The following is a 26,872-nucleotide window of genomic DNA, read 5'->3' on the forward strand; positions in this document are numbered from 1 at the left end:
ATGTAATCCCATAACATATTATTAATAGCTCTCAAAGCGAAGTCAGGTGTATGACAAGAAGCAATCACATTAATGGGTTTGTAAAATTAGTCCCTTTCCATTGCAGCAAAATTTTGACCTTCCTAAAACAGACCAATTTTTTCAATTCTGTGGTCCAAACCATTCTTGATGAGGAGGTGTGCTGGAAGCTTACACCTCTTCATGAATCAGGAGCATCAGATAAGTTGCATGGACCTCAACACAAATCCTTGTCTGGTCCCTCATAGAGTTAGGTTTGCGATATTGCGAACACCGACACTCATCATGAGTATGGGGTGCCACAACCCTGACCCGAATAAAACTAGGAGGAAAAAGACAGTGCAATAGGGTTTTATCCAAGCGAGATAAAGGTGTTTAAGATTATACTAACCTGATATAGTTGTGAATACACAACATTTCAATCATTTATACATCCAGCTGTTGCAGGTCCAAGGGGTCTTCAGACCCGGAAAACACAGATAAGGAGGATTTGTGGATAATCTGCGTTGATGCTATCCCATAAAATAAATCCAAATCCAGACAGAAAGTACATGCGTTTTTTCTTTTAGTCTACACGTATCGAAGTACTACAGACTTCTTCATCAGGACAAGAAAAGCATAGCTCACACCATCATGTGTCTATTTGGCTCCAAGATTGGAAATTTTATCACTATAAAATCACTTAAATAGGACCTGCCTCACGAAGTGAAATAGACTTAAAGGTCCTCAAAAGATAGACATCATGCTGCGAGCCAAAGAAATTCTGGAACAAATGTGAAACTAAGTAACTGAGATCTATCAGTCTGGAAAAAGTTCTAAAGCAATTTCTAAAGCCAGTGAACCACAGTGAGAGCCATTATCAATAAATGGCAAAATCATGGAACAGGAGTGGCCAATCGACTAAAATTACCCCAAGAGCGCAGCGACGCCTCATCCAAGAGGTCACAAAATATCCCACAACAACATCAGAACTGCAGGCCTCACTTGCCTCAGTTACAGTGTTCATGACTCCACCATAAGAAAGAGACTGGGCAATTGTGGTAAATAGAGCTATTAATTCTGCTGTTTACGAAAAAATCCTAGAATAGAATGTCCAGCCATTTGTTTGTGAAGTGCACTTTGGTTATTATGCAGCAGGGCTATGATCCAAACCACACCAGCAAGTCCACGTCTGAATGGCTTAAGAAAAATAAAATGACTAGACCACTCCAAAGTCTTAAAAGTCCTGACCTTAATCCAATTCAATTGCTGTGGCATGACCTTTAAAAGGCGGTTCGTGCTCAGAAACCCTCCAATGTGTCTGAATTACAACAATTATACATAGATGAGTGGGCAAAAATTACGCCAGAGCGTTGTAAAAGACTCATTGCCAGTTATCACAAATGCTTGATTGCAGCTGCTGCTGCTGCTAAGGGTTACCCAACCAGTTATTAGGTTTAGTGGGCAATGACTTTTTTCACACAGGACCCTGTAGGTTTGAATTTCTTTTCCCTTAATAATAAAGACCTTCATTTGAGAACTGCATTTTGTGTTTACTTGTTTTATATTTGTCTAATATTTGCATTTACATTTATTTGGTGATCGGAAACATTTAAGTGTGACAAATGTGCAAAAGAATAGGAAATCAGGCAGGGGGCAAACACGTTTTCACATAACTGCATTTCTTGAGGACCAATTGAGATTTGAAGTGACTCTGAGGGGGTTATAAATTAGAAGCCCCATAAATTACCATGTATTACAAACTGTACCCCTTAAAGTATTTCAAACAGCATACAGGAAGTTTGTTAACCCTTTGGGTGCATCACTAGAATGAAAGAATAAAAATCCATTTAACCCCTTCACCCCCAAGTCTGTTTTCACTTCCCTGACCAGGCAAAATTTTACCACTCTGATCAGTGTCACTTTATGAAGTAACTAGATGTTTCCAGCCAGCTAACGCTCGGTACGCTCATTGCTATCTAATTAACGCTGCTGGTGATTAAACTAAAGTAAATAATGACAACATTAATTAACAATAGCGCTTACGCAGGTGGTACATTAAGTTAAAATGAAGTTAATAACAATAGTGTCGTGATGTGTTGGGGCGGGATTATGTGTGTGATGTGGTGGGGGGAGGGACTATGTGTGGTGATGTGGTGGGGGGCGGGATTATGTGTGGTGATGTGTTGGGGGGGGGCGGGATTATGTGTGGTGATGTGTGGTGATGTGTTGGAGGGCGGGATTATGTGTGGTGATGTGTTGGGGGCGCGGGATTATGTGTGGTGATGTCGTGGGCGGGCGGGATTATGTGTGGTGATGTTGTGGGTGGGCGGGATTATGTGTGGTAATGTGGTGAGGGCCTGGATTATGTGTGGTGATGTGGTGGGGGCGGGATTATCTCTAGTAATGTGGTGGGGGCGGGATTATGTGTGGTAATTTGTTGGGGGGTGGGATTATGTGTGGTAATGTGGTGGGGGGCGGGATTATGTGTGGTAATGTGGTGGGGGCGGGATTATTTGTGGTAATGTGGTGGGGGGCGGGATTATCTGTGGTAATGTGGTGGGGGGCAGGATTAAGTGTGGTAATGTGGTGGGTGGGATTATCTGTAGTAATGTGGTGGGGGGGATTATGTGTGGTAATGTGGTGGGGGGGGTGATTATGTGTGGTAATGTGGTGGGGGGTGGGATTATGTGTGGTAATGAGGTGGGGGACGGGATTATCTGTGGTAATATGGTGGGGGGTGGGATTATGTGTGGTAATGTGGTGGGGGGATTATCTGTAGTAATTGGTGGGGGGCAGGATTATGTGTGGTAATGTGGTGGGGGGTGGGATTATGTGTAGTAATGTGGTGTGGTGGCTGGATTATGCGTGGTGATGTTGTGGGGGGGCGCGAATATGTGTGGTAATGTGGTGGGGGGTGGGATTATGTGTGGTACTGTGGTGGGGGGGCAGGATTATGTGTGGTAATGTGGTGGGGGGGCGGGATTATGTGTGGTAATGTGGTGGGGGCGGGATTATGTGTGGTAATGTGGTGGGGGGCGGGATTATGTGTGGTACTGTGGTGGGGGGCAGGATTATGTGTGGTAATGTGGTGGGGGGCGGGATTATGTGTGGTAATGTGGTGGGGGGCGGGATTATGTGTGGTAATGTGGTGGGGGCGGGATTATGTGTGGTAATGTGGTGGGGGGCGGGATTATCTGTGATAATGTGGTGGGGGGTGGGATTATGTGTGGTAATGTGGTGGTGGGGCGGGATTATCTGTTGTAATGTGGTGGGGGGGTGGGATTATGTGTGGTAATGTGGTGGGGGCGGGATTATGTGTGGTAATGTGGTGGAGGGTGGGATTATGTGTGGTAATGTGGTGGGGGGCGGGATTATGTGTGGTAAATTGTGATAGAGGTGTGATAGATTAGCGAAATTAGGATTATTTAGTCTAGAAAAAAGACGACTGAGGGGCGATCTAATAACCATGTATAAGTATATAAGGGGACAATACAAATATCTCGCTGAGGATCTGTTTATACCAAGGAAGGTGACGGGCACCAGGGGGCATTCTTTGCGTCTGGAGGAGAGAAGGTTTTTCCACCAACATAGAAGAGGATTCTTTACTGTTAGGGCAGTGAGAATCTGGAATTCCTTGCCTGAGGAGGTGGTGATGGCGAACTCAGTCGAGGGGTTCAAGAGAGGCCTGGATGACTTCCTGGAGCAGAACAATATTGTATCATACAATAATTAGGTTCTGTAGAAGGACGTAGATCTGGGGATTTATTATGATGGAATATAGGCTGAACTGAATGGACAAATGTCTTTTTTCGGCCTTACTAACTATGTTACTATGTTACTATGTTACTATGTAATGTGGTGGGGGCGGGATTATCTGTGGTAATGCGGTGGGGGTCGGGATTATGTGTGGTCATGTGTTGGGGCGAGAGTATGTGTGGTGAATTGGTGGGGGGCGGGATTATGTGTGGTGATGTGGGGGGCGGGATTATGTGTGGTGATGTGTTGGGGGACGGGATTATGTGTGGTAATGTTGTGGGGGGCGGGATTATGTGTGGTAATGTTGTGGGGGGCGGGATTATCTGTAGTAATGTGGTGGGGGCGGGATTATGGGTTGCAATGTGGTGGGGGGCGGGATTATGTGTGGTAATGTGGGGGGGTGGGATTATCTGTGGTGATGTGGTGGGGGGTGGTATTATGTGTGGTGATGTGCTGTGCGGGTGGGATTATGTGTGGTGATGTGGTGGGCGGGCGGGATTATGTGTCGTGATGTGGTGGGGGGCGGGATTATGTGTGGTAATGTGGTGGGGGGCGGGATTATGTGTGGTAATGTGGTGGGGGGCGGGATTATCTGTGGTAATGTGGTGGGCGGGCGGGATTATGTGTGATGATGTGGTGGGGGCGGGATTATGTGTGGTAATGTGGGGGCGCGATTATGTGCGGTAATGTGGTGGGGGGCTGGATTATGTGTGGTAATGTGTTGGGGGGCGGGATTATCTGTAGTAATGCGGTGGGGGCGGGATTATGGGTTGTAATGTGGTGGGGGGCGGGATTATGTGTGGCAATGTGGGGGGGTGGGATTATCTGTGGTGATGTGGTGGGGGGGCGGGATTATGTGTGGTGATGTGGTGTGCAGGCGGGATTATGTGTGGTCATGTGGTGGGCGGATGGGATTATGTGTGGTGATGTGGTGGGGGGTGGGATTATGTGTGGCAATGTGGTGGGGGGTGAGATTATGTGTGGTAATGTGGTGGGGGGCAGGATTATCTGTGGTAATGTGGGCGGGCGGGATTATGTGTGGTGATGTGGTGGGGGGCGAGATTATGTGTGGTAATGTGGTGGGGGCGGGATTATGTGTGGCAATGTGGTGGGGGCGGGATTATGTGTGGTAATGTGGTGGGGGGGCGGGATTATCTGTAGTAATGTGGAATTATGTGTGGTAATGTGGTGGGGGGCAGGATTATGTGTGGTAATGTGGTGGGGGCGGGATTATCTGTGGTAATGTGGTGGGGGCGGGATTATGTGTGGTAATGTGGTGGTGGGGATTATCTGTAGTAATGTGGTGGGGGGCGGGATTATGTGTGGTAATGTGGTGGGGGGCGGGATTTAGTGTGGTAATGTGGTGGGATTATGTGTGGTAATGTGGTGGGGTGGTGGGATTATGTGTAGTAATGTGGTGTGATGGCGGGATTATGTGTGGTAATGTGGTGGGGGGGCGGGATTATGTGTGGTAATGTGGTGGGGGGGCAGGATTATGTGTGGTAATGTGGTGGGGGGCGGGATTATGTGTGGTAATGTGGTGGGGGGGCGGGATTATGTGTTGTAATGTGGTGGGGGTGGTATTATGTGTGGTAATGTGGTGGGGGGCGGGATTATCTGTGGTAATGTGGTGGGGGGCGGGACTATCTGTGGTAATGTGGTGGGGGGCGGGACTATCTGTAGTAATGTGGTGGGGGGCAGGATTATGTGTGGTAATGTGGTGGTAGGGCGGGATTATGTGTGGTAATGTGGTGGGGGTGGGATTATCTGTGGTAATGTGGTGGGGGGCGGGATTATGTGTAGTAATGTGGTGGGGTGGCGTTATTAGTTGTGGTAATGGGGTGGGGGGCGGGATTATGTGTGGTGATGTTTTTGGGGGGCGGGATTGTGTGGTGATGTGTTGGGGGTGGGATTATGTGTGGTGATGTGTTGAAGGGGCGGGATTATGTGTGGTGATGTGGTAGGGGGCGGGATTATGTGTGGTGATGTGGTGGGGGGCGGGATTATGTGTGGTAATGTGGTGGGGGCGGGATTATGTGTGGTAATGTGGTGGGGGGCTGGATTATGTGTGGTAATGTGGTGCGGGGGCGGTATTATCTGTAGTAATGTGGGATTATGTGTGGTAATGTGGTGGGGGGTGGGATTATCTGTGGTAATGTGGTGGGGGCGGGATTATGTGTGGTAATGTGGTGGTGGGGATTATCTGTAGTAATGTGGTGGGGGGCGGGATTATGTGTGGTAATGTGGTGGGGGGGCGGGATTTAATGTGGTAATGTGGTGGGATTATGTGTGGTAATGTGGTGGGGTGGGATTATGTGTAGTAATGTGGTGTGATGGTGGGATTATGTGTGGTGATGTGGTGGGGGGTGGGATTATGTGTGGTAATGTGGTGGGGGGCGGGATTATCTGTGGTAATGTGGTGGGGGGCGGGACTATCTGTGGTAATGTGGTGGGGGGCGGGACTATCTGTAATAATGTGGTGGGGGGCGGGATTATGTGTGGTAATGTGGTGGGGGGCGGGATTATCTGTGGTAATGTGTTGGGGGGCGGGACTATCTGTGGTAATGTGGTGGGGGGCGGGACTATCTGTGGTAATGTGGTGGGGGGGCGGGATTATGTGTAGTAATGTGGTGGGGTGGCGGTATTATGTGTGGTAATGGGGTGGGGGGCGGGATTATGTGTGGTGATGTTTTGGGGGGGCGGGATTGTGTGGTGATGTGTTGGGGGGCGGGATTATGTGTGGCGATGTGTTGAAGGGGTGGGATTATGTGTGGTGATGTGGTGGGGGGCGGGATTATGTGTGGTAATGTGGTGGGGGGCGGGATTTGTGGGGTCGGGATTGTGTGTGATGATGTGGTGGGGGGCGAAATTATGTGTGGTAATGTGGTGGGGGGGCGGGATTATGTGTGGTAATGGGGTCGGGGGCAGGATTATGTGTGGTAATGTGGTGGGGGGCGGGATTATGTGTGGTAATGTGGTGGGGGGGTGGGATTATGTGTAGTAATGTGGTGGGGTGGCGGGATTATGTGTGGTGATGTGGTGGGGGATTATGTGTAGTAATGTGGTGGGGTGGCGGGATTATGTGTGGTAATGTGGTGGGGTGGCGGGATTATGTGGTAATGTGGTGGGGTGGCAGGATTATGTGTGGTGATGTGGTGGGGGGCGGGATTGTGTGTGGTGATGTGGTACGGATTGTGTGTGGTAATGTGGTGGGGGCGGGATTGTGTGTGGTAATGGGGTGGGGGGCAGGATTATGTGTGGTGATGTGGTGGGGGGCGGAGCTACTGTGCAGGGGGCGGGATTAGCGAGTAATCACGATGCCTCATATATATAGATAACTCAGGAATAGTGTTGAGCATTCCGATGCTGCAAGTATCGGGTATCGGCCGATACTTGCTGTATCGGAATTCCGATACCGGGATTCCGATACTCTTGTGGTATCGGGTATTGGGTATCGCAACAACATTAATGTTAAAATGTGTAAAAGAGAGAATTAAAATAAAAAATATCGCTATACTCACCTCTCCGACGCAGCCGGGACTTCAGCGAGGGAACCGGCAGCGTTGTTTGTTTAAAATTCGCGCTATTACTTGGTTACGTGAATTCCCGGCTTGTGATTGGTCAGGTCGGCCACGTTGCCGGGACGCGGACCAATCACAGCAAGCCGTGACGAAATTACGTCACGGCTTGCTGTGATTGGTCCGCGTCCCGGCAATATGGCCGCCCTGACCAATCACAAGCCGTGACGTCACGGGAGGCTGGACACGCGCCCATTTTAAAATGAGCGCGTCCAGCCTCCCGGCTTGTGATTGGTTGACCGCGGCGCAACCAATCACAAGCCGTGACGTCACGGGAGGCTGGACACGCGCCCATTTTAAAATGAGCGCGTGTCCAGCCTCCCGTGACGTCACGGCTTGTGATTGGTCAGGGCGGCCATATTGCCGGGACGCGGACCAATCACAGCAAGCCGTGACGTAATTTCGTCACGGCTTGCTGTGATTGGTCCGCGTCCCGGCAACATGGCCGACCTGACCAATCACAAGCCGGGAATTCACGTGACCAAGTAATAGCGCGAATTTTAAACAAACAACGCTGCCGGTTCCCTCGCTGAAGTCCCGGCTGCGTCGGAGAGGTGAGTATAGCGATATTTTTTATTTTAATTCTTTCTTTTACACATTTATATGGTTCCCAGGGCCTGAAGGAGAGTTTCCTCTCCTTCAGACCCTGGGAACCATCAGGAATACCGTCCGATACATGAGTCCCATTGACTTGTATTGGTATCGGGTATCGGTATCGGATTGGATCCGATATTTTGCCGGTATCGGCCGATACTTTCCGATACCGATACTTTCAAGTATCGGACGGTATCGCTCAACACTACTCAGGAACGTTTCAACATATCTCAATGATTCTGAGATTTTTTGTGACACGTACTTCATGTTAGTGGTAAATTTGGATCAATAAGATTTGCATTAATTTATGAAAACATCACGACTGTGAAAAAAAAGAGAACATTTTGTAATTTTCAAACTTTAAATTTTTCGCTCTTAAACCAGGTAGTTATACCACATGTGAATACAATTCTTGTGATCATGTGTACATAACTTCATCTGTTCCTTTAATTTGTTTAGATGATATAATTGTTCACCTGCTTTGACATTAATTATTACTTATCTCCTGTTAGGATTGTACAATTATCATCTTTGAATTTTACAGTAAGTCCTTTGGTTGTCAGACGATTTATGGATAACAATCCTCCTTCTAGTCCTGGAACATATAACAACCTTTACAAGTAATTTTGAATTATGACAAATCTATGAGGACAGATTAGCATTCCTTGTCCTATATATTCTGCGGTTATTTTACTCCCATCTGCAAGATAAATGGCTTCCTTCTTATTTTCATCAAGTTCAGAAAAGACGATGACTCTTTATCAGTTATTTTAAACTAGATGGTGGCCCGATTCTAACGCATCGGGTATTCTAGAATATGAATGTCCACATAGTATATTGCACAGTCCACGTAGTATATTGCACAGCCCACGTAGTATATTGGCCAGCCACGTAGTATATTGCCCAGTTACGTAGTATATTGCCCAGTGATGTAGTATATTGCCCAGTGAAATAGTATATTACCCAGTGACGTAGTATATTGCACAGCCACGTAGTATATTGCCCAGTTACGTAGTATATTGCCCAGTGACGTAGTATATTGCCCAGTTACGTAGTATACAGCACAGAGCCACATAGTATATTGCCCAGTTACGTAGTATACAGCACAGAGCCACGTAGTATATTGCACAGCGACGTAGTATACAGCCACGTAGTATATTGCCCAGTTACGTAGTATATTGCCCAGCCACGTATGTCACAGGTTAAAAAATTAAAAATAAACATATACTCACCTTCCGAGGGGCCCCTTGTAGTTCTGTCGCCTGTGCTCGGTTCAGGCGGCAGCTGTTATGATTTTCCCAATGGCAGGGAAATCAAAATAACAACGGACTAGCTCTCGGGTGATGGGAACTAAAGTGACCGTGACCTGAACCTGACACGACACTGGAAGTAGCCGGGGAGTGTTTCCTACGATGCCCTAGACACCACGCGCCAGCCGGAGATCTAACTACCCCTATCAGAGGAATATACAGGCCTGCCTTACCTCCAGAGATGAACCCCAAAAGGAGATAGCAGCCCCCCACAGATATTGACGGTGAGTCAAGAGGAAAAGACATACGTAGGATGAACAGCAGATTTAGCACAGTGAGGTCCGCTTACTAGATAGCAGAAGTACAGGAAAGAGTCACTTCACGGTCAACTTCAAAACACTACTCAAAAACACCATCCTGAAATTACTTTAAAACTCCAGTGACAACTCATGCCACTGGAGTGGCAATTTCAGTCCACGAGAGCTTCCAGCTACAGAGAGTCACATTGCAAAATAGCTGGACAAAAATAGCATTAACTAGAAACAAAATTCAACTTAGCTGAACAGGATCTTGAGGCAGGAGAATGCAACAGAATGCTACTGATACATTGTTGGCCGGCATCGGACCAGCAGCCAAGCAGCCTTAAATAGGAAACTCCCCTAATGGGTGTCAACAGGTGATCAAGGATAGAAGAAGGCAAATAAGTGGCACTACCATAAAACACCACCGGGGGAGCCCACAAACAGAATTCACAACAGTACCCCCCCCTTAAGGAGGGGGCACCGAACCCTCACCAGAACCACCAGGGCGATCTGGATGAGCACTATGAAATGCACGAACCAAATCAGGAGCATGAACATCAGATGCTGTCACCCAAGAATTATCCTCCTGACCATAGCCTTTCCACTTAACCAGATACTGAAGTTTCCGTCTGGAAACACGGGAGTCCAAGATCTTTTCCACCACATACTCCAACTCACCCTCAACCAGCACAGGAGCAGGAGGATCAGCAGACGGAACAACCGGCACCTCATACCTCCGCAACAATGACCGATGAAAAACATTATGAATAGTAAAAGATGCTGGGAGGTCCAAACGAAAGGACACAGGATTGAGAACCTCCAGAATCCTATAAGGGCCGATAAACCGAGGCTTAAACTTAGGAGACGAGACCTTCATAGGAACAAATCGAGAAGACAACCAAACCAGGTCCCCAACACAAAGACGAGGACCGACACGCCGATGACGATTAGTGAACTGTTGAGTCTTCTCCTGGGACAACTTCAGATTGTCCACAACCTGTCCCCAAATCTGATGCATTCTATCAACCACAGCATCTACTCCAGGACAATCCGAAGACTCCAATTGACCGGACGAAAAGCGAGGGTGAAACCCTGAATTACAAAAAAATGGAGAAACCAAAGTGGCAGAACTGGCCCGATTGTTAAGGGCAAACTCTGCCAATGGCAAAAAATCAAGCCAATCGTCCTGATCAGCGGACACAAAACACCTCAAGTAAGTCTCCAAGGTCTGATTAGTACGCTCAGTCTGGCCATTAGTCTGAGGATGGAATGCAGACGAAAAAAACAAGTCGATGCCCATCCTGGCACAGAACGCCCGCCAAAATCTAGACACAAACTGAGTACCCCTGTCAGACACTATATTCTCAGGAATACCATGCAAACGCACAACATTCTGAAAAAATAGAGGGACCAGCTCAGAGGAGGAGGGCAATTTGGGCAAAGGTACCAAGTGAACCATCTTGGAAAAACGGTCACACACCACCCAGATGACGGACATCCTACGAGAAACAGGAAGGTCAGAAATAAAGTCCATAGAGATGTGCGTCCAAGGCCTCTTAGGAATAGGCAAGGGCAACAACAACCCGCTGGCCCGGGAACAGCAGGGCTTAGCCCGAGCACAAACATCACAAGACTGCACAAAAATACGTACATCTCGAGACAAGGAAGGCCACCAGAAGGATCTAGACACCAGATCCCTGGTGCCAAAAATTCCAGGATGACCTGCCAACGCGGAAGAGTGAACCTCCGAAATAACTCTACTGGTCCAGTCATCAGGGACAAACAGTCTACCAGGCGGACAGCGATCAGGCCTATCCACCTGAAACTCCTGCAAAGAGCGCCGCAGGTCTGGGGAGACAGCTGACAATATCACCCCATCCTTCAGGATGCCAGTAGGTTCGGAATCACCAGGCGAGTCAGGCTCAAAACTCCTAGAGAGGGCATCCGCCCTCACATTCTTAGACCCAGGCAGATATGAAACCACAAAGTTAAATCGAGAGAAAAACAACGACCAGCGCGCCTGTCTAGGATTCAGACGCCTGGCTGACTCAAGATAAATTAGATTTTTGTGGTCAGTCAAAACCACCACCTGGTGTCTAGCACCCTCAAGCCAATGACGCCACTCCTCAAATGCCCACTTCATGGCCAAGAGCTCCCGATTTCCAACATCATAATTTCGCTCAGCGGGCGAAAACTTTCGAGAGAAAAACGCACATGGTCTCATCACTGAGCAGTCAGGACCTTTCTGCGACAAAACTGCACCTGCTCCGATCTCGGAAGCATCTACTTCAACCTGGAACGGGAGCGAAACATCAGGCTGGCGCAACACAGGAGCAGAAGAAAAGCGGCGCTTAAGCTCCCGAAAGGCCTCCACAGCCGCAGAGGACCAATTAGCAACATCAGCACCCTTCTTGGTCAAATCAGTCAAAGGTTTAGCAATGGCAGAAAAACCCGCTATGAATCGGCGATAGAAATTAGCAAATCCCAAGAATTTCTGAAGACTCTTTAGAGAAGTAGGTTGTATCCAATCACAAATAGCCTGAACCTTAACAGGGTCCATCTCCATAGATGAAGGGGAAAAAATATATCCCAAAAAGGAAATTCTCTGAACCCCAAAAATACACTTTGAGCCCTTCACAAATAGAGAATTAGCTCGTAAAACCTGAAAAACTCTCCTGACCTGTTGAACATGAGATTCCCAGTCCTCCGAAAAAATCAAAATATCATCCAAATACACAATCATAAATTTATCCAGATATTCACGGAAAATATCGTGCATAAAGGACTGAAAAACGGAAGGGGCATTCGCGAGACCGAAAGGCATTACCAAATACTCAAAATGGCCTTCAGGCGTATTAAATGCGGTCTTCCACTCATCCCCCTGCTTAATCCGCACCAAATTATACGCACCACGTAGATCGATCTTAGTGAACCACTTCGCCCCCTTTATGCGAGCAAAAAGATCAGTAAGTAAAGGTAACGGGTACTGGTATTTAACTGTAATCTTATTCAGAAGTCGATAGTCGATACAAGGTCTCAATGAACCATCCTTTTTACCCACAAAGAAAAACCCTGCCCCCAGTGGAGACAAAGAGGGGCGAATATGACCCTTTTCCAAAGATTCTCTGATATACTCCCGCATAGCAGTATGTTCAGGTACAGACAAATTAAACAAGCGACCCTTAGGAAATTTACTACCGGGAATCAACTCAATAGCGCAGTCACACTCTCTGTGAGGGGGGAGAGAATCAGTTTTAGGCTCCTGAAAGACATCATAAAAATCTGACAGAAATGCTGGGATCTCAGAGGGAGTAGATGAAGAAATGGGAACCAAAGGTGCATCCCCATGAATCCCCCGACATCCCCAGCTCAGCACAGACATTGATCTCCAGTCCAAGACTGGATTATGAATTTGTAACCATGGTAATCCAAGTACTAATACGTCATGTAGATTATATAACACAAGGAAACGAATAATCTCCTGATGGTCTGGGGAAAGATGCATAGTCACTTGTGTCCAATATTGTGGTCTATTGCTAGCCAAAGGTGTAGAATCAATACCCTTTAAGGGAATAGAAACCTCCAGAGGCTTTAAATCAAACCCACAACGCTTGGCAAAGGACCAATCCATGAGACTCAGAGCGGCACCAGAATCCACATAAGCATTCACAGTAACAGATGATAAAGTACAAATCAATGTCACGGACAAAAGAAATTTAGACTGCAAGGTACCCATAGAAAAAGATTTATCAACCTTTTTATCAACCTTCTTTATGCGTTTAGAGCATGCTGATATAACATGAGCTGGATCTCCACAATAGAAGCACAACCCATTTTTGCGCCTGTAATTCTGTCGTTCGCCTCTAGACAATACACTATCGCATTGCATATGCTCTGGTGCCTTCTCAGAGGTCACCGCCAAATGATGCACAGGTTTTTGCTCAGAAGATACCGCCATATGGTGCACAGGTTTTTGCTCAGAAGATACCGCCATATGGTGCACAGGTTTTTGCTCAAAAGATACCGCCATATGGTGCACAGATTTTTGCTCAGAAGATACCGCCATATGGTGCACAGATTTGCGCTCCCGTAAACGCCGATCAATCTGGATAGCCAATTTCATGGCATCATTCAGACCTGTAGGCACAGGGAACCCCACCATGACATCCTTCACGGCATCAGAGAGACCTTCTCTGAAATTAGCTGCTAGAGCGCACTCATTCCATTTAGTAAGTACCGACCATTTACGAAATTTTTGGCAGTATATCTCAGCTTCATCTTGCCCTTGGGAAAGAGCTATCAAGGCTTTCTCAGCCAAAATCTCTAAATTAGGTTCTTCATAAAGCAACCCCAAAGCCAGAAAAAACGCATCTACATTTAATAACGCAGGATCCCCTGGCGACAATGCAAATGCCCAACTTTGTGGGTCACCCCGCAATAGAGAAATAACAATTTTAACCTGTTGCGCAGGATCACCAGCAGAGTGAGATTTCAGAGACAAAAACAATTTACAATTCTCTCTGAAATTCAAAAAACGGGATCTGTCTCCGGTAAAAAATTCAGGCATAGGGATCTTAGGTTCAGACATTGGAGCACGTATAACAAAATCTTGTAAGTTCTGGACCTTTGTAGCCAGGTTATTCAGACCTGCAACCAAACTCTGTGGATCCATGATTCAAACAGGTGTAACCAAAGCCATTCAGAGATTAAGAGGAGAGGAAAAAAAAAAAGGCTGAAGACTGCAGTTTAAGCAAGGAGTACAAATAAGTACTAAGGTGCACTTTCCAAACACAGAAGGAAAAAAAACCTTTTCATATCCTTTCCTGCTTTAGTGCATAGTTTTAACACATGTGGGCCGGCCAAACTATTATGATTTTCCCAATGGCAGGGAAATCAAAATAACAACGGACTAGCTCTCGGGTGATGGGAACTAAAGTGACCGTGACCTGAACCTGACACGACACTGGACGTAGCCGGGGAGTGTTTCCTACGATGCCCTAGACACCACGTGCCAGCCGGAGATCTAACTACCCCTATCAGAGGAATATACAGGCCTGCCTTACCTCCAGAGATGAACCCCAAAAGGAGATAGCAGCCCCCCACAGATATTGACGGTGAGTCAAGAGGAAAAGACATACGTAGGATGAACAGCAGATTTAGCACAGTGAGGTCCGCTTACTAGATAGCAGAAGTACAGGAAAGAGTCACTTCACGGTCAACTTCAAAACACTACTCAAAAACACCATCCTGAAATTACTTTAAAACTCCAGTGACAACTCATGCCACTGGAGTGGCAATTTCAGTCCACGAGAGCTTCCAGCTACAGAGAGTCACATTGCAAAATAGCTGGACAAAAATAGCATTAACTAGAAACAAAATTCAACTTAGCTGAACAGGATCTTGAGGCAGGAGAATGCAACAGAATGCTACTGATACATTGTTGGCCGGCATCGGACCAGCAGCCAAGCAGCCTTAAATAGGAAACTCCCCTAATGGGTGTCAACAGGTGATCAAGGATAGAAGAAGGCAAATAAGTGGCACTACCATAAAACACCACCGGGGGAGCCCACAAACAGAATTCACAACAGGCAGCTTCTGGTCCGAGGGTGTGATGACGTCACGGTCACATGACTGTGATGTCATGGCAGGTCCTTCTCGCGCAGGCACGCAGGGCCTGTGGTGTCGTCGCGGTCACATGACCGTGACGTCATGGCAGGTCCTTGTCGCACAGCAACCTTAGCACCGGAACCTGCCGCTTGCATGGACCGGTGACCGGAGCGTCGGAAAGGGGGCAGAAGGTGAGTATATAATGATTTGGGGTTTTTTTAAAATTATTTTTAACATTAGATGTTTTTACTATTGAGGCTGCATAGGCAGCCTCAATAGTGAAAACGTGGTCACACAGGGTTAATAGCGGCGTAACGGAGTGAGTTATCCGCAGCATAACGCGGTCCGTTACCGCTGGCATTAACCCTGTGTGAGCCGTGACTGCGGGGAGTATGGAGCTGGCGCCGGGCAGTGACTGCAGGGAAGTAGGGAGGGACTAATCGGACTGTGGCCGTCGCTGATTGGTCACGGCAGCCAGGACAGGCAGCTGGCGAGACCAATCAGCGAATGAATATCCGTGACGGAAGTTGCCGACAGAAAGACGGAAGTACCCCTTAGACAATTATATATATAGATGTACCATTCCAGTGATCTGCATGTGGGTTAGAAATTGTGCTTTTTACTTTCTGTTTATTCTCTTTTTGGTGTAATTTCTGTTGTTCTGCCTTCCATATAGTACAGTCTTTCTTTAAATGTCCGTTTTTCTTACATCTGAAACATTCACATGTCTCTGTATTATGGGGCTTCTTGTCTGTTGCTTTAAGAGCATTTTCACTATCCATTTCAGTGGAATCATTTGTTTGCTCTTTCATTCTATGATATTCATCTAAAAGTCTGGTCTTTACAAACTCTAGTGTAATGTCTGCTTCAGGTCTTGTCTCTAGTGCATTTATCAGAACAGTCTATGAATATGATAAACTGCACAATAATATTGCTGCTATATGGCTTTCCTTAATGTCTTCACTGACTGATCTCAGCTGTGTTACCACCTCCATCATGGAATTTATATGCTCCTGCATGTCTATCTTTGCTCTGTAATGCGCCAGCTGTTTTCCAAGACTTTGTGAACAACATTTTCCGGGATATGCTCACCACCTCGGTCGTAGTCTATCTGGATGATATTCTCATCTACTCTCCAGATATTGACTCCCATCGGAGAGATGTTCGCAAAGTCTTCGACCTCTTACGGGCAAACTCCCTCTACGCCAAGTTGGAGAAGTGTGTGTTTGAGCAGGAGTCCTTGCCTTTCCTTGGATATATCATCTCTGCCCAGGGTTTGGCTATGGATCCTGCCAAGCTACAGGCTGTGATGGACTGGCAGGAACCCCATTCTCTTAAAGCGGTTCAGCGCTTTATGGGGTTCATTAATTACTATCGCCAGTTCATTCCACACTTCTCAACTTTGGTAGCTCCCTTGGTTGCTCTCACCAAGAAGGGAGCAAGTCCCAAGTTGTGGTCAGAGGAGGTCTCCAAGGCCTTTCTCTCGATTAAGTCACACTTCGCTAGCGCTACCATCCTACATCGCCCTGATGTAGATAAGCCATTTATCATGGAGGTGGATGCCTCATCCGTTGGTGCTGGAGCAGTCCTTTTCCAAAAGGATGCTCAAGGTCGAAAGCATCCTTGCTTCTTTTTCTCCAAGACCTTCACACCGGCAGAGAGGAATTATTCCATCAGGGACAGGGAGTTGCTAGCCATGAAGTTGGCTTTTTCAGAGTGGAGACACCTCTTGGAGGGAGCTCGCTTTCCCTTCCAAGTGTTCACTGACCACAAGAACTTGGTGTATATACAGACGGCCCAGCGGCTGAATTCTCGCCAGGCTAGATGGTCCCTGTTCTTCTCCCGGTTCCATTTTACTCTCCATTTTCTCTCCGGGGAGAAGAACATTCATGCCGACGCTCTCTCCCGCTCTGTAGTGTCATCTGAGGAGGAGTAGGAGGAGCCTCGGCTTATTGTCCCTTCTGAGAGCCTGAGAACTGTGGCTCCAGTTTCGCTTGAGTCCGTGCCCCCGGGCAAGACCTTCGTACCAGCGAATTTGCGACCGGAGGTTCTCTCTTGGGCTCACTCGTCAAGAGTGGGTGGACATTTTGGGACCAAGAGGACATCTGAGCTTTTGGCGAGGATGTACTGGTGGACGCATATGGCTCGTGATGTCGGGGACTATATTCGGGTGTGTGTCTCCTGCGCCCAGAATCGGTCTCCTCGGCAATGGCCTGCTGGGTTACTTTACCCCATGCCGGTGGCAGACAGGCCCTGGGAAATAGTCGGGATGGACTTCATGGTGGGCTTACCCAAGTCTCGTAGTTGCACCATTATCTGGGTAGTCACCGATCATTTTTCTAAGATGGTGCATCTGGTGCCGCTTCCACGGTTACCTTCTGCACGGGCCTTGGCGGCGTTGTTCATTAAACATATTTTCCGCTTACACGGAATGCCTGATAAAATTGTCAGCGACAGTTTGCATCTCGGTTTTGGAGAGAGCTCTGCCGTTTACTCAGCATAGAGCTGAATCTCTCCTCTGCATATCATCCCGAGACGAATGGGTTGGTAGAGAGAATCAACCAGACTCTGGTGACATACTTGTGACATTTTGTCTCTGCTAGGCAGGATGACTGGGCATCTTTGCTACCTTGGGCGGAATTTGCCTTGAACAACGCCGTAGCCGATTCCACTGGTCAGACTCCTTTTCTCCTCAATTACGGCCAGCATCCGCGTGTCCCTGTGCCCATGCCCGTGTCATCCACCGATTCTAGGGTGGCAGACTGGGCAGTGGAGGCACGTGACATCTGGGATCGCACACAGGATGCCATCCGGGCCTCCAAGGAGAGAATGAGGGTTTCGGCCGATACACACCAGCGCCCCGCTCCGACCTTTGCTCCTGGCGACTTAGTGTGGCTCTCCGCCCATAACATCAGGCTGTGAGTTGAGTCCACTAAGTTTGCGCCTCGCTACATTGGCCCGTTCAAGGTTCTGGAACAGGTCAACTCTGTGGTCTACCGTTTGGCTATTCCTCCACGCCTTGGTATCACTGATACCTTTCACGTTTCCCTCTTAAAGCCCATTCATTTGTCCCGGTTTTCTGAGTCATCTGCCGGGACATTGGGTTCATCCACGGATGAGTTTGAGGTGAATGCTATTGTGGGGTGCAAGGTGGTACGTGGCAAGAAATTTTATCTGGTGGATTGGAAGGGTCACGTTCCAGAGGATAGAACCTGGGAGCCTGTGGAGCACATTCAGGCTCCGCTGCTCATTGCAGCTTTTGAGCGTAGCGAGGCTCAAGGAGGGGGGGCCCTAGGAGGGGGGGTAATGTTAGGAGTCAAGTTTCCTCTGCTGCACAGGGGGAATCTCGATCCGTGTCTGCTGCGGTCTCCCATTCTCCATCGGCCGCAGTGGAGCCTGCTCAGCGGAGACGTCGGTCCCAGCGTCTCACTGAGACTGGTTCTATGCAAAGGGTTACTGCTGCCTCTCCAGGCTCTGCTATTGTACCCTGCACTGATCTGCGGTGAGCAGGCTTTTCTGGGACTAAGTCCTGGTTTGCACACACTGAGCATGCCCAGGGCAAGATCTCTTAGTGGAGATCAAGGGTCACATGCTCAGGTACTGCAGCCAAATCTATTGGTCCTTCTAGGAAGGTCCTGTAGGTGCGCAGGCTCTGTAGCAGTCTCTCATTGGTCCTTTTAGGAAGGTCCTGTACGTGCTGCAGCTATTTAAGGCTCGCATGGCCGCACGGCCGTGCGCTAGTATCTTCCAAAGTTACATGCTTTGCGCCACTGTGGTCATGTGTTTGAATGTGTTCAGGGACCCGGCTGAAATAAGCCCCTAGAATGCTGGCACCTCCAGCGAGGAGATTGTGTTTGAGTGTATTCAGGGACCTGACTGAAATAAGCCCCTAGAATGCTGGCACCTCCGGCGAGGAGTGTTGTGTGCATGCATGACCACTGACTGCTCTCATCTGGGTAGTTAACCTGTGCCTCTGTGAGAGTCTAACAGGGCACAGAGCTTTGCTTTCTCGGCCGCTCTGTGAAGCTAACAGAGCTGGTTCATACCGCCATATTGTGCCGCCATTCACTTAGCAGCAGGTTCTTTCCTGCACGGTGGATCCCGGGTTGCGAACGCACCAATCCCATCAATAAATATATTCGGTGTGTTCCGCAAACCCTAACACAAAGCATCATTCTTTGTCCCAGGGATATATGTCACAGAGAAATGGAACCGGGCAAAAAACAATGTCCACCTAGCTTGGCGGGCATTCAAACGTTTAGCAGCATCCAGGTAGATCAGATTCTTATGATCAGTAAAGATTTATATAGGATGTCTGGCGCTCTCCAAAAAATGTCGCCAATGCTCAAACACAAGCTTAATAGGCAGCAATTCTCGGTTCCCAACATCGTAGATGAACTCCGCCTCTGAACATTTCTTAGAAAAGAACACACAGGGATGCACCCCATCCTCTCCTTCCTGTGACAGAACAGCCCCCACTCCTAATGATGAGGCATCGACCTCTACCAGAAAGGGCTTAATCTCATCTATCTGGATCAAAACAGGAGCAGACCTAAACCTCTCCTTGAGATGCTTAAAAGCCTTGACAGCCTCAGGTGACCATTGGACAGTATTGGAACCCTTCTTAGTCAGGTCAGTAAGAATGAATTTTCTATAATAATTAGCAAACTCCAAGAATCTCTGAATCGACTTCAAGCATTCTGGTCTAGGCCACTCCAATACCGCCTGAACCTTCACCGGGTCCATCTCAAAACCATCACTGGAAACAAAAAGTATCCCAAAAAACTAATTTTCTGTACCGCAAACTTGCATTTCTCCAGTTTAGCAAAGAGTGTGTTTTCTCTCAGAATCTGCAGAACCTCACGGACTCTCTGAAAATGCGACTCCAGATTGGGCGAGTAGATCAAAATATCATCCAAATAAACAATAACACTCCTACCGATCAACTGCCTCAGAATGTTGCTAATGAAATTTTGAAAGAATGCCGGAGCATTTGTAAGGCCAAAAGGCATTACTAGACACTCAAAATGACCTTCCGGGGTATTAAAGGCTAACTTCCATTCATCGCCTTCTTTTACCCTCAGCAAATTATATGCCCCACAGAGATGGATCTTAGAGAACCATTTGGCTCCAACTAATTGGTTAAACAAATCCGGAATTAGCAGCAAGGGGTAAGAATTGCGCACAGTGATTTTATTAATCTCCCTGAAATCCAGACACGGCCTAAGACCCCCATCTTTTTTTTTTTTTTTTACAAAAAAGAATCCCACAGCCACAGGGGACTTATATGACCTGCAGGTATTTCTTTAAGGCCTCCCTCTCAGGAATCGTCAGATTAAATAAACGACTCTTAGGGAGAGTAGCACCTGGGACGAACTCAATAGCGCAATCGTAATCTCTATGAGGTGGTAGAGCTTGTGACTCCACCTCTGAAAATACTTTCCAGAATTCCTGAATGGCTTCAGGTAGCTCACTTTTCACAACAGCTGCAATGTGTACATCACAACATTTCCCATAACATTCCTACCCCAGGATCTTATCGTACTTGACGACCAGTCCAGTACAGGATTGTGCATCTTTAACAAGGGTAACCCCAGAACAACTGGAAAAGGCAATTTATCAAGTACAAAAAAATCTAAAGATTCCTGGTGTTTCATATTCACAGTGAGTGGAAACCCAGTGATTTTTCGAGAAACGCACCCATGCTCTAGAGGAGTGTTGTCAATCACCACTACAGGAAAAGGGCATGATAAAGGTACAGAATCAATCTTATACTTGTCTATAAATTGTTGATCAATCAAATTAAGTGCAGAACCACAGTCCACCATCACTTGAAAATCAATCGAATGACCATGACAGGTAGAACTACCAGAAAAAGAAAAGAAACTCCTGTGGACCGTAAAAATGCTATGCGAACGGGAGGGATACTCTGATTGACCTTTTTTTTTCTTTCCTTATGCGAACCTCGCATTGCTTAATAAAATGGTCAGCCTTACCACAATACAAATTATTTTTATAATTTCCCCCCCCCCCCTTTTTAAATACCGGCCTTATAACCCCCTCATTTTTGTAAATTTAAGCACCTTTTTATTATTCTGTTACCTTCCAAGACCTTCCACCATCACCCGATCACTGTCTATCCAATGACCGTGGGTCGGGTTGCATAATCACCACATAAAAATAAAACTAAGGATCTGGTTTATTTTCCTGTCGCCTTCCAGGACCATTTATCACCTGATCACTGTTTATCCAATGACAGTGGGCTGGGTGGAACGCGCTCCGGCATTGCATTCCAGGGATTCATTTTGAATACATTTGCAAAAATTTCTACATTTCTGTTTTTTTCAGTCAAGATGGGGTGCAGAGTGTACATTAATCAGAAAAAAATTAACTTTTTTGAATTTACCAAATGGCTGCAATGAAACAGAGTTAAAAATTTTACGAGGTCTGAATACTCTCCGCACCCACTGTAGCAATTTTTTTATTTATTTTTTGTCATAAATTATTTTATGATTTTTTAAAAAATTTTTTTACACTTCTTTAAACATTTTTTTACTTATTCTCCCTATGGGACTTTAACTTTTATTAGCCTGATCACTGTTATAATGCATTACAATGCACAAGCTTTGCAGTGCATAATAGTTGTCAGTGTTACACTGACTAAAAGCGTTTTAGACCAAGCTGCTGGTACGGTCTAACAGGCCACCATAGCTGGCAGACCCCAAAGTCGCAATGTGACCTCCGGTTGCCATGACTACCATGGAATTTTGGCAACCAGAAAAATGTAGTAAATTATTGAGCGCTTTTCTTCTAAGTGAGGCAAAACTACGTGTTATTAGGCACTATGGCAGAGATGGGGCTAAAAAAGGAAAGAGTGTCAGTTAGCCTGTAGAGTGGAAATTTTGCTGGAATAGTTTGCATGTGCCATGTTGTATTTACAGTGCTCAAAGTGTTAGAACAGCAGAAAACAAGAAAAATAAAAAATTTAATTTTTCAAATTTTCACAATAGGAGGGGAAGTAAAAGGAAACAATGTACATTGACATTTTTTACTCAATTTCTCCCCAGTGCGGCAGTACTCTCTATGTGGCTGCTAACTATTTGTAGTGTGTAGAAGTGAAAGAGCTCCTTTTTTGTTTTTGGAGTGAGGATTTTGCTGAGAATGTGTTGCAGATGCTATAATGCATTTGTTGATCTGTGCGGACACCGTTTTGGAAATTAGACCGCTTGAAGAATAACAATTATAACTCCACAGGTGTTTCACAAAAATGTTGAATATTGGGCAGTGAAAATGAAAGTTATTTTTTTTAAATAAAATATTGTTTATGTCTAAATTTTCATATAAAGGAGAACAAGCAACTCATGTTGTGTTAAGTGGTTTCTTCGGGGTAGTGGAATTCCCAAAATGTGGTTGTAAAGTACTGTTTTGTTAAACAACAGCTTAGAAGGAAAATTTTGCAGCGCAGATTGTGCTGTGGTACCTTTTGGCACAATGTTACTCTTACAGAGCCCTTGAAGTACTTGGTCAGTGGAGACTTCCAAGGGATAACATGAATATGCAAACTACAACTTTAATGGAATTCATATAGGGGTGTAAAGGGCAGTTAGACTCAGCAGGTGTTTACCAGAAATTAGAGGTAAATAAATGTTGTATATTGTAAGTTCCTCATCAATTTTTCTAACATACATGTAATTTTAGTATCCAGTATGTTGTCTGGGCTTGCTCCTCTGTGAGAACACATCTTCCCTTTGTTTCCTTTGTCTATAAACACCCTAAATATGGCCCTATTATTTTGTGTAAACTTAAATTCAAACACATTGAGGTATTTCATTAAGGTGTGTAAGGCAGAATTTTCAAATAAAGCACATTCTTTTTTGCGCAACTTGGGAGTTGCGCAGAAAAATGTAGACTTTTAGCATTTTTATGCTAGTCCCAACTATGTATGTCAATATGAGAACTTTGAAGAAATTAAGAGAAATGGAAGAACTGCAAACCTATGAAGGTAAGCAAAGACACACTATTAAATAAAAATCCAAGAATTTTCTATTGCTTAACCTATATCCCAATATTGACACGTGTCAAGATGGCGTCCATTGAATTTCAAAAGAAATTGATCAAAATGAAAGATGACTATCTGACTGACGTTAGAGAGCTAAAGCAACTTAAGAATGTCATTAAAGGCAGAAACATTGTGGTGTAGCCAGTGAAAATGTATGAAAGAGAAGTTTTCCCACCAACGTGGTAATGTTACAGAAGGTTAATGTATAATCCACTTACTTCCTTATTCATCTCTTTACTGAACTTATTAGATCTGGCCTTTGAAAATCAAGCGATCACAAAAGAACAGAAATAATTCCTCACAATAGAATATCCAAAAACGCCATGTTTTTATATGTCCCCAAAGATGCACAAAATGAAAACTACACCTCCAGGTCACCGATTAGTTTCACGCAATGAGACCCTCTGCAAACCCTCGTGCATATCTTTAGATTGGATTTTTAAACCTTTGGTAGAGATGCTACCATCCTTTATTAAGGACTCAAAGGATTTTCTGAAAAAAATTCATGGGATTGCCTGTGAGAAAGATATGTATATAGTAATGTTGGATGTAGAAGCTCTCTACGCTTCTGTCAGACATGCAGATGGCCTACAAGCTGTCATTTACTTAAATTTCTATGAGCATGTTAGACCCTAATGTTAAACAATTTGTTGTACAATTGCTGGAATACACTAACTCACAACTATTTTCTTTTTATCTTAAGATAATATTTGATAACAATATTATGACCATTGTGTGGGACCCTGTGGTAAAAACTATGAAAAATGATTAAATACTCAAACATTGCAAGTTAATCACATCACATCTTTCTCTTGATCTCTGGATGATGGATTGAAGGACAACAGTTGTGAACTTTGTAATGGGGATATGCCTCTGTAACAAGAGATCCAGAGAACCAAAGACACCTTACAAAACCATAGCCAGTAATACTCTAGAAGACAGCTGCAAGAACATCATGGCTCCATCACAAGGAACACAGATTTAAAATTCTACAGGATGCCAACTTAGGGGACCATGGCCCAGGCTGAAAGAATACAGACCATTGACCATCACTGATCCCATGGATATGTTTGGTGAAGTCAAGATTTGGATCCACCGGTCACCTAAGTCCCATGGATTTGCTTGGGGAAGCCATGATTGGGATCGACCAGTCACCTGGCTCCATGGAAATGTTCGTAGAAGCCAGGATGTGACCCTCCGGTCACAAAGCCATGTACCTCAAAGAACTGTCAGCTTCCAAAGCTTGTTGTTACCTCCTCTCTGTGCATGTCACAAATGAGGGTTGTCGGCCCTGAAAGTCGCAGGTGGTTTTAGTCCTGATGAGTAAGCGAATGGGAGAGAATTTTGCACCACCTTGGATATTTTGCTGGGACTGTTCTATGTGTTATTTGCCTGTTTTGTGGTTCAATAAAGTATTGCTACACTGTTTTACTCTCACCCTGTGCTGTCTGAGTAGTATTTTGCCCATGGCAAAATGTGGATTGTGGTCCTCTGTGTGCTCCGTAGCCAGTCACGTGACGTCACGCAAGGTCGTGCAGCTACTCTGTGCCTTGTTGGCTCTATTTTGGACTTTGTACCGTTACTGCCTGCACGCGGCAGCCTGATACACTCCAAAAAGGGGCACCCGTTACCAGCCAGGATGGCGCCCCCATTATTTAGGAATTATTTCCCTTCTCTTCATTTTGGACCTTTTTGGTGAAGATGCCACATTTTATTGAATATTGAATCATGCATAAATAACAATATCTACACATCATAAGGACCTTCCTCACTTGGGACCGTCATCCCCACGTTGTTATCTTCCTATGCAAAGGTAATTTAATATTTATTTTTTACTTAACTTTGTGCAATTATCATTGTTCCTTTTGTAGATTTCACATTTGGCTGGAACACTGTATGTTTGTATTTTCTGGTTTCTTAGCGCAAAAGATATATCCTTTTCTGCACATTGTTTTATATTGGACAAAAAGGGTGATGTTGTCCTACCATTTGCTGCAAAGATCCGTGATTATATGCAGCGCCCTTGGTTGCTTCTATATATAATATCTGAAACATATCTTGACCCAGTTGGAGTCTAAATGGATATGGAAATTGAATACAGTACGTCCCCACGGTTTAAATGAAATCCTTTTTTATGATTGAGTTGGGGTATACTTTATACTTGTTATTTTTAGTTTAATTTATTTTTAATTATTTATAATTATTTTAACAGTTGTGTTCATGTTTCTTTCAATTGTTTGTCCTATCTTCATCTCTATCTTATCAATTTATTTCTACTGTGTTTTTTCTAGGTCCATCTTTGGATGACATTAAGGACCAATATTGCAGTCCAAAAGATTCTGTTCTTGCTACATCGGATAAAACTGTTGCTTTACATGAACTTTAAGTTACTTTAAATAGTAATGCTCGGGTGCTTGACCCGAGTAACAAGTATATTGGAAGCCAATGAGAAACTCAAGCACTTTTCCGGATATCTGGAGGAGGTCTAAAAATAGCTGAAATTGATGGAAACAGAGCTGAAATAGCATAGAAATAGCATGGGGAAGATCCCTGGAAGCATCTCAGAATCCCAGGTTGATGCTGGGAATAATGTTGTTGGAGTATTAAGACATTTTTAAGGACTGACAATAAAACATACAAAACTGAAGTTAAAATAGATTTCACTGGAAAAAATGTTAAGAAACATTCATTCTAGGATACTGTCTTGTATATAAGGCAAGATAAGAGAAAAAAAATGCTTCTCCACACCTTGGGACACGTTCACACGTAGTGTTTTTGCATGTTTGCATTGCTTCCAATGGTGAAAAAAACATTCTTCAGGAAATTATTATTACTATTATACATTTTGTAGCTCCATTTATTCCATGGCGCTTTACATATGAAAGGTGTAAATATAGACAAGTACAATAAACATGAGCAAAACAAGGCATACACAAGTACAGAAAGAGAGAGGACCCTACCCACGAGGGCTCACAGTCTACAGGGGATGGGTGAGGATATACTAGGAGAGAGTAGAGCTGGTCATGCGGCGGTTCAGTAGACTGAGGATCACTGCAGGTTGTAGGCTTGTCGGAAGAGATGGGTCTTCAGGTTTTTTAAAGGTTTCTGTGGTAGGCGAGAGTCTGATGTGTTGGGGTAGAGTTCCAGAGTATGGAGGAAGCACAGGAGAAGTCTTGTATGCGGTTGTGGGAAGAAGAGATAAGAGGGGAGTAGAGAAGGAGATCTTGAGAGGATTGAAGGTTGCGCGTGTTAGGTGTCGAGTTCCCACCGCTGTACAGGGGGAATCTCGAACCATGTCTGCTGCGGTCTCCCATTCTCCTCCAGGCGCAGTGGAGCCTGCTCAGTGGAGACGTCGGTCCCAGCGTCTGGCCCAGGTTGATACTGGACGACTGGTTACTACTGCCCTTCCAGGCTTTGTCATTGAAGCCAGCAGTGTTCAGCAGAGAGCAAGGTCTTTCTGGGACTAAGTCCGGCTTTTCCCATACTGAGCATGCCCACGGGACGACCTCCCATTGGAGGTCAGGGGTCACATGCACAGGTCCTGAAGTGGTTCCTGTTGGACCACTAGGGAGGTCCTTGAGTGCTAAAACTATAAAAGGTTTGCATGGCCGCACGGCCATGCGCTAGTATCAAACCAATGTTAAAGAGCTCTGCACCAGTGTGGTCATGCTTGTATGTGGTCAGGGTTTGGCTGAAATAAGCCCCTAGAATACCGACACCTTCGGT

The 26,872-nt window shown here is 45.7% G+C and overlaps 1 protein-coding gene across 3 annotated transcripts in view; it reads right to left on the minus strand.

The window, feature by feature from the left end:
• The window catches only part of LOC143768938 (dual specificity phosphatase 29-like), a 295,682-nt gene that overhangs the window by 35,054 nt on the left and 233,756 nt on the right, over positions 1-26,872 (minus strand). The gene's annotated exons all lie outside the window — the stretch shown is intronic.

This window comes from Ranitomeya variabilis, chromosome 4, assembly GCF_051348905.1.
Source record: "Ranitomeya variabilis isolate aRanVar5 chromosome 4, aRanVar5.hap1, whole genome shotgun sequence".
Taxonomy (NCBI): domain Eukaryota; kingdom Metazoa; phylum Chordata; class Amphibia; order Anura; family Dendrobatidae; genus Ranitomeya; species Ranitomeya variabilis.